The sequence below is a fragment of the Miscanthus floridulus genome, chromosome 8, assembly GCF_019320115.1.
Source record: "Miscanthus floridulus cultivar M001 chromosome 8, ASM1932011v1, whole genome shotgun sequence".
In the NCBI taxonomy this organism is placed as follows: Eukaryota; Viridiplantae; Streptophyta; class Magnoliopsida; order Poales; family Poaceae; genus Miscanthus; species Miscanthus floridulus.
In genome coordinates this window covers 74,536,443-74,553,245 of record NC_089587.1, presented here as the reverse complement: position 1 = coordinate 74,553,245, position 16,803 = coordinate 74,536,443, and the positions used below count along the sequence as shown (strand labels likewise).

At 40.6% G+C, this 16,803-nt stretch overlaps 1 pseudogene; it reads right to left on the bottom strand.

Moving 5' to 3' along the window:
- Positions 1-901: 901 nt before the first annotated feature.
- LOC136472608 (uncharacterized) lies at positions 902-11,734 on the bottom strand (annotated as a pseudogene).
- Positions 11,735-16,803: the final 5,069 nt, after the last annotated feature.

Genomic DNA, 16,803 nt, shown 5'->3' with positions numbered 1-16,803 from the left:
GGTGTAAATATAGCTACAAGACAGTGTAAGTGCATGTACAAAATCTGGTTGTTGGGAGGGGCTAAAACAACCCCGTGTTTAGAGAAGACCAGACTCTATAATTTCTCACCCATTGTTTTGCATTGATTCCCAGTAAGTTACGTGGCTGAAAACTAAACGCGTCCTAGGAGGAGTTTACTTGGCACACGCGATGCCATGATTAGAATTGACACCAAGACAAAGACAGGTACTAAAAAGAAATTTCAGGGTTTCGAAAAGGATGGGTGCTCCATGGTCAAAGAACACTGTGTTTTCAGGAATCCGTCGTAAAAAACGATCGACAAAATCAAATCTTGTTTAGAATATCATCAGATAGCTCTTCCCAAATTTTGCAGGCATCTGAGATCTGACGATGTAGCGACGTGTTGATCTCGTCACACGAAAGACAAAACCCTAGTTTCAAAAAAAAAATAACAAAACCCTGGTGCTACTACTTTGAGGGAAATGTGAATCGGCATACAGTATTCAAGGCCGTGCAATCTGACGTACACGTACTCTTTCCACGAAACTTGCTGCAAGTCCCGTTCAGTGTGATGTCAGGTCCGGACTCCGGAGAAGTAGGTTCACGAACCAGCGTTTCCGTTTCCGTTTCCGTTTCCACGTGAAAGGTAACCAGAGAGAGGCGGAAACCAACACAAGAACATCGTGCCTTGTTGAAAATCGACTGCTGCGTGCGTTGGGGCGTTCACACTAGCATTTTCAACGGCGGAAGCGTACCGCTCATCTAATGTTGATGTGCCATATGTTTTTTCAGTTTTCCAACAACTGCTCGTGTATGCTGGTCATTTAAAACTCCACCTGAAATGAGCCCTTTTGTGATCTGTGATTAGACAAGTATAACTGAGTATATTAAGACATAATCACAAGTTCAACGGACCAAGTTACATTTCAAAAGTATATTGTAGTAGTTTTTCCTTCTGTGTCGGAAATGACTTGTTTACACGCAAGAATAGCACAGAACTGCAGAAACAAAATCAGTGGGACGTCTGCATCCGCCAACAGCATGCTGCAGTGCTACGTCAGCCTATTTTACTCGGCCTACACATGGTGTGAAAGCTAGAGGTTCTTGATTGTCACTTTGCCAGTCTTGAGTCTCCACGTTGTTATCATAATCAATTAACCTTGTGACAAGATCTCTCATCTTCCTCTACACAGGCTCTAAGGCCAAAGCGATACGCCATCCTTTCAAGAAGATCCTTCCTATCCGAGGGAGAAACCATAACGTTCACAGACCCCTTCCCTCTCCAGCAAACAATGGCAATTGTGGAGGGATCCTTAGAAATGGAATCTACATGCTTATGCCCTGAAATACTAGTACTAGAGAAAGTTAGATTATGAAGTCATGGTTTCTTTTATCTTCAGATAGGGCATAATGTTACCTTCGAGTAACACTACAACACAGCAACCAGGCATCAAGGATGCAGCTTGCTCCCCAAATCTGGTGTCGAGAAAATGAGCGAAGTTTATGCTTCGGTATTGTAAAAGGCGGTGGAAGTCAGGTGGGGATGCATATAGTATCCTCTTGCTGATGTATGGAAGCAGTAGCGATAATCCCTCATAAGACAACCTATATGCACAAGGACATGCATCCTTTGATCTATGCCTTTCCTGAAAGAGAACAGAGTACCTCAAAGTTTGAGTAAAATATGTATGTTCTTCCACTGTGAATGTTCCTAAGAAATCTTGAATCAGTAAGGAACACCGTGTGTTTAGAGCAGTTTATACTTACAAACATTTTAACACCAAGTGAAGCTATCTTGAGCTGCCCACCAACTTCTGCATTCAGCTCCAAAATCTCTTTAACTGATTTTGATACGTAATATATTCTCCTTGCATTATCAGTACTTCTAGTCACCAGATGACCTTCGAGTGGGAATGATTCCTTCATGCCAAAGAAGGATATTATACTCTTTATCACCGCTTCATCATTCAAAAATAAGACAGGATCAACCCCTTTCCACCTGCTTTGCTTTTGCAACTCCATTCTATCTCCTGACTCTGGTTCAGTGCTTTCTACATCACCTAAAAGCATTTCAACTTCAGTTGACTTCTTATCCTTTGAAGTTTGGCTGTCTGTGCTTAAATTCTGTCGCCTACCCAGCATTTCAGTATCATCGACTTCAGAAACATTGTGCTGTTGGCGTGTCAAAATAGTTTCATAGGGTCGTGTTTCTTGCTCAGGTTCTTTCTGAAACTGCATAATCCTATCTGTTCCAAGTGTGTGCTGAATTTTAGTATCCTTTATCTGACTGCCTGAAAGAATATGGATCATTCAAGCATACGGTTGGAGTATTAATTATGCAAACTTTTGTGGAAGGAATTGAGTGGCATCATAAAAAAAGAAAGCATGAGATTACCATTCAAGGGCGACAATTTATGAAGAACTGCGATGAAAAATGCCCCGCTGTTTTGGTCATGAGGAACAATCCTCATGCACCAATGCAGTGGAAATTTTGAACTCACAATGTTTGAAGTGTAATCCAAAATTTTATTGGGACTGATAGAAACTCCATCCATGTCATGATTAACTTTTTTGTTTCTTCAATGTTAATATTTCTTGAGAAGCTGCTCATATTATCCTTGTTCACTTCAACATCACCACACACAGTATGGCTTTCCTCAGTGCTATTACTTGCAGGAAACATGCTTGGCAATACTACATTCTTCCTATTGTGTGGAACTTCATCGTGACTCTGAAACCAAGATTCACGATCTTGTACCTGCAGGAGTCAGAAAAGGAACCACTGGGATAACCAGAATAGAAGGATAAGATTTTCGCCACGTTCGCTACGTATTGTACATTGTCAAGTAGGGACTAACTGTTTGACTAAAACACTGAAATGGAAAAAAGGTTTATTCTAAAAACAATCATAATTCTACAAACAAAAAAGAGACAACTATAGATCCTTTGCTTACAAATAATTGTCAACTTCAGCCAATACGCATAAACCAATTAAAACAATTGTGATGTCAATTGGACCAAAAGGCTCCGAGTCATCACGCGTATAAAAAAGAGGAACCAAATAGATGGTAAAGACAGAATATATAGGGGCATTTTGGGAAAACATTTCAGGAATCACGAACAAGATAAATAAAGAGAAAAAGTCTATATAACCCCCCCAACTATTCAGGGTGAACTACTTCACCCCCCAAACTATAAAACCGGATTTTCTACCCCCTGTACTTTCCAAAACCGGTCAAATAACCCCCAAACGGTTTTGGACAGTGGTGGTGGTTTTGTCTTTTTCTTTTTTGTTTATTTCTGCTGAATCTTTGAAAAATCATAGTAAATCACAGAAAAATCATCAAATGAAAAATCTAATTTTGTTGGAATTCACATGAGTAGATCTACTCAGTGAACATATAATATGGTATGCTTTAGTATAAAGTTTTTGCTGTAGCTATAGATCTATGCTTTTCTATAATTAATTTAAATAATTCATAGCTGTAGCTTCTATGGTCCAATTGTGGTGAAATTTTTATGGTGGGCTAATTATTGTATGATTGAACTGTAGTAAAAATTTCACTCATTGGATCATGTATAACTTAGTTATAGATTTATTTAGGTTTATTCTTGTTAAATCTATATTTTATCTATAACTAAGTTATACATGATAGTATGAAATTTTTACTATAGTTCAAGGATACAGTAATTAGCCCAACATAAAAATTTCACCACAATTGGACCATAGAAGCTGCAACTATAAATTATTCTAATTAATTACAGAAAAGCATAGATTTAAAGCTACAGCAAAAACTTTATACTAAAGCATATCATATTATATGTTCAATGTGTAGATCTACTCATGTGGAGTCCAACAAAACTAAATTTTCTATTTTATGATTTTTCTGTGATTTACTATGATTTTTCAAAGATTCAGCAGAAATAAATAAAAAAGGAAAAGACAAACCCACCGTCACTGTAGCAAACCACCGTCCAAAACCACTTGAGGGGGGGGGGTTATTTGACCGGTTTTAGAAAGTTCAGGGGGGTAAAAAATCTGGTTTTATAGTTTAAGAGGTGAAGTAGTCCACCCTGAATAGTTTGGAGGGTTATGTAGACTTTTTCCATAAATAAAGTGGTCAAAAGTGATAAGTATCTATACTTTCGAGAGAGTAAAAAAATGAGACCTGTGCTGACACTCAGTTAATTTCTACATGTAAAAGATTATTAGTAAACTAAAAAATCACAACGAAAGTAAAGCCATTGGTATAGTATGTTGAGTGTCATAATCGTGAATCCCGACACAATTGTGATTAAGAATACAACAACAACAACAACAAAGCATTTAAGTCCCAAACAAGTTAGGGTAGGCTAGAGTTGAAACCCAGCAGAACAATCAAGGTCCAGACACGTGAATAGTTGTCTTCCAAGCACTCATATCTAAGGCTAAGTCTTTGGGTATATTTCATCATTTCAAGTCTCATTTTATTACCTCTACCTAAGTCAACTTCGGTCTTCCTCTGTCTCTCTTCACGTTACTATCCTGGCTTAGGATTCCACTACGCACCGGTGTCTCTAGAGGTCTCCATTGGACATATCCAAACCATCTCAACCGGTGTTGGACAAGTTTTTCTTCAATTGGTGCTACCCCTAATCTATCACGTATATCATCGTTCCGATCTCGATCCCTTTTTGTATGACCGCAAATCCAACGCAACATACGCATTTCCGCGACACTTATCTGTTGAATATGTCGTCTTTTCGTAGGCCAACATTCTGCACTATACAACATAGCAGGTCTAATCGCCGTCCTATAAAACTTGCCTTTTAGCTTCTGTGGTACCCTTTTGTCACATAGAACACCATATGCTTGCCGCCACTTCATCCACCCTGCTTTGATTCTATGGCTAACATCTTCATCAATATCCCCGTCTTTCTGTAGCATTGATCCTAGATATCGAAAGGTATCCTTCCTAGGCACTACTTGACCTTCCAAACTAATATCTTCCTCCTCCCGAGTAGTAGTGTCGAAGTCACATCTCATATACTCAGTTTTAGTTCTACTGAGTCTAAAATCTATGGACTCCAAAGTCTCCCGCCATAACTCCAGTTTCTGATTCACTCATGTCCGGCTTTCATCAACTAGCACTATATCGTCCGCGAAAAGCATACACCAAGGGATGTCCCCTTGTATGTCCATTGTGACCTCATCCATCACTAATGCAAACAAATAAGGGCTCAAAACTGACCCTTGATGTAGTTCTATCCTAATCGAGAACTCATTCGTGTCTCCATCACTTGTTCGAACTCTAGTCACAACATTGTTGTACATGTCCTTAATGAACCCGACATACTTCGTTGAGACTTTATGTTTGTCCAAAGCCCACCATATAACATTCTTTGGTATTTTATCATAAGCCTTCTTCAAGTTAATAAAAACCATGTGTAGGTCCTTCTTCTTCTCCCTATACGGCTATACCGCTCCATAACTTATCTTATTAAGAAAATGGCTTCCATGGTTAACCTTCCAAGCATGAAACCAAATTGGTTCATAGAGACCCGCGTTATTGCTCTCAAGCGATGCTCGATAACTCTCTCCCATAGCTTCATAGTATGGCTCATCAACTTAATTCCCCGGTAACTAGTACAACTTTGAATACCCCCTTTATTCTTGTAAATCGGTACCAATATACTTCTCCACTTATCAGGCATCTTGTTCGATCGAAAAATACGGTTGAACAACTTGGTTAGCCATACTATAGCTATGTCCCCGAGGCATCTCCACACCTCGATTGGGATACCATCCGGTCCCATCGCCTTACCTCCTTTCATCCTTTTCAGTGCCTCTCTGACATTAGATTCTTGGATTCTCCGCACAAAGCGTCTATTGGTGTCATCAAAAGAGTCATCCAACTGAAAGGTTGTGTCCGTAGTCTCACCGTTGAACAATTTGTCAAAATACTCTTGCCATCGACGTCGGATCTCATCCTCCTTCACCAAGAGATGCTCCCTTTCATCCTTAATGCACTTAACTTGGTTGAAGTCTCTTGTATTTCTCTCACGAACCCTAGCCATCCTATAAATGACCTTCTCTCCTTCCTTCGTACTCAAATGTTGGTAAAGATCCTCGTACGCTCTACCCTTTGCCACACTTACAGCTCGTTTTGCAGTCTTCTTTGCCACCTTGTACTTCTCTATGTTGTTCACACTCCTGTCATGGTACAAGCGTCTATAGCATTCTTTCTTCTCCTTAATAGCCCTTTGGACTTCCTCGTTCCACCACCAAGTATCTTTAGCCTCACCTCCACTTCCTTTGGTTACTCCACACACCTCTGAGGCCACCTTCCGAATGTTGGTTGCCATCTTCTCCCACATGTTGTCTATGTCCTCTTCTTTCTTCCAAGAGCCCTCTTTGATAACCTTTCCCTGAATACCTCTGACGTCTCCCCTTTCAGTTTCCACCACTTTGTTCTTTCAATCTTAGCTTGTTTATCCCTACGGGCACGCACCTGAAAACGAAAGTCTGCCACCAAAAGCTTATGTTGAGAAACAACACACTCCCCTGGTATCACCTTGCAACCCAAGCATACTCGTCTGTCCTTTCTTCTTGCGAGGACAAAGTCAATCTGGCTAGAGTGTTGCCCGCTACTGAAGGTCACTAGATGAGATTCTCTCTTTCTAAAGAAAGTGTTGGTTATCATCAGGTCAAAAGCTATCGCGAAGTCTAGAACTTCCTCCCCCTCCTGATTCCTACTACCATACCAAAAACCTCCATGAACTGCCTCGAAACCTGCGCTTGTAGTACCTATAAGCCCATTAAGATCTCCTCCTATAAAAAGCTTCTCACTACTAGGTACAGCTCTAATCAGGCCATCTAAGTCTTCCCAGAACTGTCGCTTAGCACTCTCGTCGATGCCTACTTGCGGGGCATACGCACTAATTACGTTCAAGACCATATCACCAATGACAAGCTTGACTAAGATAATCCTATCTCCTTGCCTTCTCACTCCCACCACGCTATTCTTGAGGCTCTTATCAATCAAAACTCCTACTCCATTTCTATTCGTGACTGTCCCTGTGTACCAAAGCTTGAAACCTGTATTGTCCACCTCCTTCGCCTTCGGACCCTTCCATTTAGTCTCTTGAATGCATAATATATTTACACGTCTCCTAGTCGCGGTATCAACTAATTCTCTTAACTTACCTGTAAGCGACCCTACATTCCAACTACCTAAACGGATCCTAGTTGGTTCGACTAGTTTCCTTACCCTTCGCACCCGTCGACTCAGATGCGAAGACCCTTGATCATTTTTCACTACACCCGGGCGCCGATGTAGCGCGCCACTAAGGATGCGACGACCCGATCCTTGCTCACTTGACACCGTGCCCAGATCGCGACACAGCGCATCACTTGACAAATGTGATTAAGAATGAGCAATCTTATTAGATACAACACATAAAAAAGAAAGAAACCAAGGGATCAACCTTGGTATAGATATAAGCACACAAACCTTCCAAGTGCTAAGCCCAGGACGCCGGACCAATTCAGGTAGCTCGCTAGAAACATCAAGGAGCTCAACAGAGTTTCCACTTCTTCGAAGGAGCTATATGATTATGAGATACATGAACAACTTGCAAAGCGAATTCATGTTACAGCACACATATGTGAACAGAATGTAAAAATGAATAGCAAATGGTATTTGTATGCAGAAGCCTAAAGGAAAGGTAATCACGCATAGTTAAGCACTCAAGTTTTCAAAACTACACCAACGCAAATTACATATGAATTTTTTTGGAATTTCCTCTACAGGTCTTCGGGGTTCTGATGAGACGGCTCAGATTGGGGCTTGTGCTTAGCTGCCTCATAAATCCAGTGGCATGAGACTGTAAGGCATACAAATTGAATTTCTCCAGATATCATTTTGGATTCTATAAGCTACCATAATTGCCTTATTAAACGACCAGCCTATAAAGCACCCAAAACTATGTGACTAAGCTACTCCAGAAGACCTTCAACGCTTCAACAGCTCAGAGATTTTGCTCATATCTATGCTAGAAGTCGCAAGAAATTAACAGCTTTATGTTCAACAGCTAAAGGTAAGAAACTACAGTTGATACCTCAGCTATCACAGCTTCATTTTCAACAGGATTCATTGAACAAGTCGAATAGACCATCCTTCCACCCACTTTAAGTAATGCAATACCTTAAGAAATAAAATAAAACTGTGATATTACATACTGTTAACCTTAAAGCTTCAAATGATATATTTTGCTCTCAAACTGTGATATATTATGCAGTAGAACTCCTCAGAAATTCTCAGGTCGGTATGTTTAAAAACTCATGGTATACTATGATTACTCAATTAGAAAGAAAAATCACCCCCAACAAAGTGTCAAATCAATATTAACAGATCCATACCACGCATTGCAATATTTACTTGCAGAAGATGAAGTTGGTTACCCATGCCTGAGTTCCAATAGGGGAAGTTTTCTGCTTCATGATTTGTTACTATTAGGTTGGCAGTGCACATTCTCTTTGTATTATGGATAAGGAGGTCACATCTTCGCACATTGAGATCATTGGCTATCACCTAATCAGTCTCACAAGAAGGGAGAATATATATGTTAGTACTTAGATTACCCCAGATTAGGGAAGGAGGATTTGATGAGAAGTGAGAGGGTAGGGACAGTGACCAGTAGGCCGACGGCCAAGTCAGGGGTGGAAGAGATGGGCTAAGCCTTTGATCTACTTCCCTTAAGTTGCAAGGGTACATGGGGCCTCTATATATAGGGAACTATGACTTAGGGACAGAGGTAGTACAGGAGATAGAGCTCCTAGCCATCTAGGCTCTAGATCCTTCTTAGTTCTTACCATGCCGGCGCCACAGCCTACAATACACAAGTTAGCATTGACCCCATAACAGTACAGCAGGCCTGACTGAGCCGCTTACTGGGCCAAGTTGATCCTGGGCCATACCAATATAACTAAAATATTCATTTCTCATAAGTCTTTGGAAATTATAACACAACTAGTTCTACTAGCTACATGTAACAAAACTAAATACTAACAACTAATATGACTCCAAAAATCATCAAGAGTTATAAGAGCAAGAGAAATAGTTTTAGTGCCACATGAAACTGAGGGAGAAACATACCAATGCTCCTGGAAGTAGCCCTGGTTCTTTTGATTGGTGAATCATCTCAAGTAACTGAAAAGTTTTAGAGCCTGGAGCAGCACACACTGCACAAGATACGCAGATACATGTGAGGCTATACTATTGGAGTATTTTGTCATCCAATCAAAATGAAAGAATACCCATTGACACAGTCGGTTTGTATGAGAAGCACAGGATATATAAGATAACAGAGAAGAATTAAACAGGGACATACTATCAAGAATATGGTGATCAGGTTGTACATTCAGAAACAGTGGTGGAACCTGTAGAAATAAATTTCAGTTAATGAAACAAGACTTCATCTAAGAGAATCGAAAAAACAACTAAAATACAAGATAACAGAGGTGACAATATTTATCAACAAATTGATACAGGATGCCCACCATGCTAACAGCCTCTTGCCTAGTTATGTTACCAACCTCACTCTCATGCTTTAGAAACTCATGAAAACTGGAACAGAAGAGTGAATCAGCAGAGTAGATTAATCGATAGCACATTAATATAGCAAGAGAAATTAATTGTTCTGAATAATAATAGTTTGAAAGTGAAAAGAAATATATTGCCGACCTCCCCATAACAATTTAAACTTTTGGGAAAACTGGTTGTTGCTCATAAAAACCAATACTATTTAAGCCAATGTTCCTGAAATTAGATAACTTTAATAACACAATTGTGGAACAAATATTCCCTAGGTTAACCTGATACTCCACCAATCTGCAGTATCGGTATCTGATGCTTATCGGACATCCCGATACTTCTGACCCAACACAACTCAGTTTGAAGTCCACTTCAAGACCATCTCAGAAATCTCCACCCCCATCCGAAATCCCTACCATATATTCACTGATGCAAAGGCAAGAATGTCTCGTATTTATGTTACATAGACCAAGCAAGGTTCATGTCATGGCAAGACTTAAACATCATGTTGCAATTGATTACCTCTCGAGTGCCTTGTTTTTTCCTCAATTCCTTCCGAGAGAAATTCAGATGCCACGCAAGATTGCATGGGTACCAAGGCAAGGGAGTTATAGCATCTTCTCCATGCTCATTACTGACCTTTGCAGTGAGTTTTTTAAATATAAATTAGAAAATATCTAGGATCAAGTAAGGAGAAATTCATAGACGACAGAGAAAAGGCTACCTCACTCTCCAAAGATCGCCTAAATTCATTTTCCAACTTAGAGCAGATATCTTTATAAAACTGGCAACTGAAAAGGAAAGTGGAAATGTAAACCTTCAGCATACATGGTAAGCACTAGTAAATGATGAATTATTGTATTCATGCATCAAATACAAAAAAATAAATTTATCCTTTGTGAGAATAGCATGATATTGCCTAATGGAATAAACTTTTGCAGTAACTACACTGAAAGGTTAGCTAATGGCACACTTGAAGCTACCCTGAAACTGCATGAGTCTTATAATAAGTGACAATTAATTGGATGGTTTACACGCATTCCTAAGGCAATTCAGAAGTACGGGTTCCTTACTGGACTACCATAAAGCGCAGATTGCAAATAAACTATCTAATACAACCCTTGCACATGACTACTTGAATGGCAGATTAACCAGATATCCAAGTCATGGAGCAGCCAGCCTTTGATAACCAAAGGCTTTGGGTGCAGAACGAGAAGGAGAGATGGGCATCACGTCCAAGAGAACATGAACCGTTGATGACAGTGGTCCATGTGGAGTTACTCAAGCCAAGGAATTGGATAACTAAATGAAGACCTCAGTGGCAATTCATGATTCCACTTCAGAGTAACCAGCATTACCAGGCATTGATCCGAAAGGTTGCTGGTAACGGTTTCCGCAGGACGTTCATGAAGGCATCCCACTCCTCCTTGCGGACAATTTGCTGAACCTGCCCAAACAAATATGCAAGTGCGATCACACACACTGACACACCCAGAAGAACAGGATCCTGAAACCATGCCATTTTCTACGCAACACTGTAACTCCGAATACGAAGACTAAACTCCCCTAGTACAAGAGTACATAGTGGCAATCAGTTAAACCGCAGTCCGCAGACCTATGATACAGAAAAAAAAATGCTCATATATGAACACAGACACATTTGTCATTACTGCAGCAACAAAAAAGTTCCAATCTCAATAAACAAGCGGTCACCCCAGAGACTGCAGCCTGATTTCACTTCAAATCGCGCCAGCCAATGCGATAGATAGGAAAGAAGCTATGTGAAATCGAAATGGGAACCACACCTTATGGTACTCCTCGAAGGTAGCGTTCTCGAGTACTGGCGGCTGCCGCGAGGGTTTGGCCTCACCGCTGGTGGCGGCGGTGCCGGCAGCGGGAGGGGCAGGAGGATGGGTCCGGGGACTGTGCCTCCAGAGGCTCTCGAGCGCCTGCGCGAACTGGCGGCACGGCGCGCGGCCGCGCCACCTTTCGCTGCCCCCGACGCATCGCCCCCGCTGGCCGCCGGCGACGACGCGGTGGTGGAGCGAGATGGGGGTCCTCGCGGCTAGCATGCCAGCGTTTCAATTCGTTGCTCGTGGATTGTGATGACCTGGTGGGGTGGGTGGGCTCAGCAGGATTAGGATGTCGTCAACAAGGATAATGTACAGTGTAGTTGCAAAGATGCACAGCTCGTTTTTTTTTTAACCTTGGTTTTGATTTAACAAGTTGTTTGCTGAAAGGAATTGAATGGCATGGCAACCGAGCATCTGATCCTAATTTCAAAATCTGGCATGTTAGGGAACAATATGATGATTCTAAGATTTATATATGATATAAGTATTTACACTTCGGAGGAGGAGCCGTAGCTCAGTTGGCTTGCTCGCTGTGGTTTGAGCGGCCGGTCCTGGTTTCGACTCATGAAATGAGAGATTTATTCTTCCTTTATAATTTCAGTTGTCTCTATCTAACTATAGTTGTAGGGTTTTTTTTATACTGTGTCCGAACATATAATACAGCTGTACTTAGAGATGAGAGGCTAAAAAAAAGTATTTACACTTAAGTCATGTTCGCTTCTCTTATAATCTGTCTTTTTCAGTCGGAACAATGCTTTTTCTCATAATAAATCAGTCGAAACAGTATTTTGACTAATTTTTTCAGCGAAACGAACGAGGCCTTAGCGTGCTTTGTCCTCGAAAACTATAAATCTTCTAGGGTACAAATGCATGAAACCCTCAAGACACACGAGAACAAAAGATGACCCGATCAAAATTTGACTAGTTCAAAACGTAACAACGAGAATATGCTACTAAAACATAGCCATAGTAGACAGATTTTGTATAAATTTGAATGTCCATTCATGAATCAGAATATACACTGTATTATTTATATACACACACATACAAGACTGCTTCGATCACCCACAACCTGGAAGAGAAACCGGAGGTAATCGGCCTGTTCACTGGTTGGTTTCTCGGCTGATAAACCTGTATGATGTTGGTTTGTTGTAAGAGAAAAATATTGTTGGCTTACTGATAAGTTCTGGCTAAAACCAACAAACGAACAGGCTAAATATTGAAAAGACAAATGCAGAAGTACAAGATTCCTGCTTCGAATGGTCATACTCATACTACCAGTCTTCCATCGCCTGTTCATTCATGTTTCAACTTCAGTAACTACATAAACCTACCGGATAGATTCAGTGTATAGTGTAATTCTCAAGAGGGAAATTTAGAACAGCTAATTTACGAGTAGGATAACTTGCATTTTTTATTTATATATGACACCGGAAATCGAAAGGTTGTCTTGCTTACCGGTACATGACAGAAAAATTTGACACAACAACTAAAACAAAACCGAAGGACTAGTCCTTGTCGGTGAACTTATCACAGTTCACAGACGAATGGAACCCAGGTGGTTTGTGTACAAAGGCGACGAGGCAATCCTCCGCGATGAATTTGGCTGAGCACTGTTCTAACGGAATTATTAAAAAAAAAATACTGTTCTAGCTAAAGATACGAACAAGTCGACTTTTACGAGGAGCCGAACGGCACCGATGAATGCCATCTCCAAAGACTGTGAGGCGTTATGCCTTGGTCACAGTGCGTGTGGTAGCGTAAGCCCAGATCATCAAATGTCGCGGTACGTGACCCTTCAATGCACTCTAACATTTTGTCCGGTCATCTCTGACTGAACTAAAAGTATTTATGAACGTAGATCAGTGGGTAATACTTATCTTAGATAAGGAGATTTGCTGATAAACCTCATATCGAGCGTAGTCGTGGCCATGGTGCCGACGACGAGGTAGCAGCGATGTGGAGACGTAGTCCAGTGACGGCAGCGAAGGCGATGGCGCTTCATGTCGCTTACAGTGCGCCCTTCTAGATCAGACTAGGGTTATGACATGGTGGGGCGCTGGCGGCTGCGGTGAACCTCGTGACTCGAGCCCTAGCCTCCACCTCCTATTTATTGCGCTGCGCAACGGGGTCCATCAGCCAGAAGAACGGCTGGGCACCCCCGATCAGGGCGCGGATCAAAGGCTCAATTGACCGTTATGCCAAATTAGTGGGGATCAAACTAACATTCTCCCCCTTGATATCATCTTATGACTTAAACTCGACTTCATTTTTTTTTCCCATTCCATCATAGATCAGTGCATAGAGCGTGCCTCATCGTCACGGTCGGTTACCATTAGATTTAACAGCTACAATGCACCTCTCTGTTTTTGAAACAGATACTCAACTAGGCCCTTAGTATCCAGAAATCATAAGTTTTTCCGTAAACCCATGTCGACTGTGTGTTCTCTAAACGCATTGGGTGGTAAGCGGATCCGAAGTACTTACTCGGTACTTATGTGCTCAATGCTTTCAAAATGATTCTGGATTTTTTCCTTTACAACATATAACTTAGTGTCAATGTGTTTGGTAGCACACTTGATCTATTGTCTTAGGAGTTAACTTACTTTAAATGATTATTGCTGTTATCTACCATTGTTAAATCTGGGTATAAATTCCCTTAACCTCCTTTTACCTGTTCCTTAAGCCTTATATCAAGCTATACTACGGTGTGCATCACTGATGACACCACAACTGTTTTTTGGAGCTTTTCCACAATAATACTCCAACTGCGAGTGTTAGCAACTACTGTGGATTTTACTACACATCTTGCCAAGACTTAACATTTGTACCCTCAACTATTTGAGAGTACTTGTTCTTTCTTACTCAGCATGAGGCCTATGATACTTTGTAAAATTGCAAGACATTCTTAACTCTATTTCAGTGATCTATATCTGGAATGAACTTCTGCCAAAATATTCTGAATACATAAACTACGTCAGGGTAAGTTCTTACTTGTACTTGTACACTTATCAAGCTTCTAACATCTGAAGCATATGGAACCATGTTCATTCGATCGATCTCATATCGGTTCATGGAACACTTAAAGTTCCCAAATTTATTACTCTTGATTATAGGAGCAGTCGTAGGTTTACTCGCATGCATACTTTATTTCTTTAAAATCTTTTCTAAGTATGCCTTTGCGATAGTCCTAATACCCCATTTTCTTCTATCTCGGTGAATTTCGATTCCTAGAACCAATGACGCTTCACCAAGATCATTCACATTAAAACTTGAGGATAAAACTTCTTCTCCAATAATAGATTAACATCACTACTAGTGAGTAGAATGTCATCTATTCGTAGGATGTGGAAAATGAATTTTTCATTCTTGAACTTCACATAAACGCTATTGTCCTTCTTATTTTCTTTAAAACCCAAACTTTCTCATTGTTTCATCAACTTCAAATACTACTGTCTAGAGACTTACTTTTAACCCATAAATGGGTTTCTACATGCGGCATCCCATATGTTCTTTTCTTCCATGAAAAAACCTTTTAGGTTATGCCATGTAAACGTTTTCATACAAATCCCCGTTGAGGAATGCCATCTTTACATCCATCTGATGTATTTCTAAATCATAATGTGCCATGAACACCATTATGATTCTAAAAGAATCCTTGCATGACACCAGAGAGAAAACTCTCATTGTAATCTATTCATTCTCTTTGCGTAAAGCCTTTTCTTACAAGTTGTGATTTATATCTTTCTACATTCTCTTTGGAGTCACGTTTTGTGATATAGATCCTTTTACAGCCTACTGTTTTAGCACTATCAGAAATTTCTTCTAAGTCCCAAATATCGTTGGTATTCATCGAATTCATTTCAACTTTCTTAGCTTCTTGCCATTTAAACGAGTAAACGTTTCTCATGGCATCTTCAAATGAGGTGGGATCACCCTCCATTTGAATTTCTTTACCGACATAGACTTTATAGTCATCAGAAAAACTGGTTTACTAATTCTTTGAGACCTTGTGGGGCCTCAGCTACTGGCACTTTCATATGGGGCTGTTGTTGCTCTTCATTGCCAAGAGGTAATTAATTCTACAGGCTCCTATATCATAAGATCCTTGTTTACATTATTCATCTTCTTCAAAGAGCCAACAACAGGTGTTGTATAAGTCATACAACATCAACATGTATTGAGAAATTCGTTGTTTTGAATCAATGAAGTGGGCACGTAGTCCGCTTCTCTTCAAGTCTTAGGTCTCGACATTATGGTAGAACCGCTCGAAATAACACACCTTCGGAGGCGCTTGTCTTCCACTAGACACTAAGCACCCTGAGAGCGAGATACTTCGAGCAGTTCCGTCGAGCACATCCTAAGAGAGAACTCGAATAATCCATGTTTTCCTCTAGGATCCAATAATGAGAACGAGTTTACAATACTTAGTCCATTTCATACAACCAAATTTCTTAGAAATACATTATTACAGTACCAAGTTCAGAGTGCAGAATTTAAACAGCGGAATTAAAATAAACGTCTATCGATAATATATAAGGATCCGTCTGTGCCCACCAGAAGAATCCTTCACACAACAGCTACTTCTCAAGCTGCACCAGCAATAGGGGTAAATAAACCCTGAGTACACAATGTACTCATAAGACTTACTCGACTAGTAGGAATAATTTCCCGACTCTAAAGGATATGATAAGCTTTATGGTTTGCTGGGTTTTCTTTTTATGGAAAGCAATACTAGTAGTGAATCCTTATATATGTTTCTTATTAGCAGTCATGATTAGTTCATTATCTAACCATTTTAGGTAAGCACATGTTCTACTTTCAAGCAAGAGTTGAGCGAACAGATCTATTTCACCATCTTTCATCTTTCATTTCTTACTACGATGCTAGATTGTAGACAAGTCGTATCGGATTATCCGGTGATTCATGAATCAATGTGTCCAGCTGGGTACCCCAAAACACACGCCCCGCTTGTACCCTAGGCACAAGCAGGACCAACCCATCACTCTCCTATCAAGGGGTCTAGGTCCTCATCCAAACTTGGACTCCAAGCCCCCACACCTGAGTCCCGGACTCAGTGTGGTGCTTAGACTTCTACCATCCCCGCCTCCAATTAGTCGATTCGGAAAGAGCCGAAACCCATGACAAAAGAGCAATGAGCCTTCCTTGCTCCTATAAACAAGTATGTACTCAGGATAATAAGTTTGTGACCTGACTAGAATCCAATGCAACGGTCAGTCCTTAACCGACACGAACAGGGAAAACAGTGTAACTAAGTGAAAGCTCTAGTTTGGTTTTGGTGAATTGATGAAACCCTAAGTGCTAACCTAGTTTATCAAAGTAATCATGAGATAGGTAGCGTATTCCAAGTGGT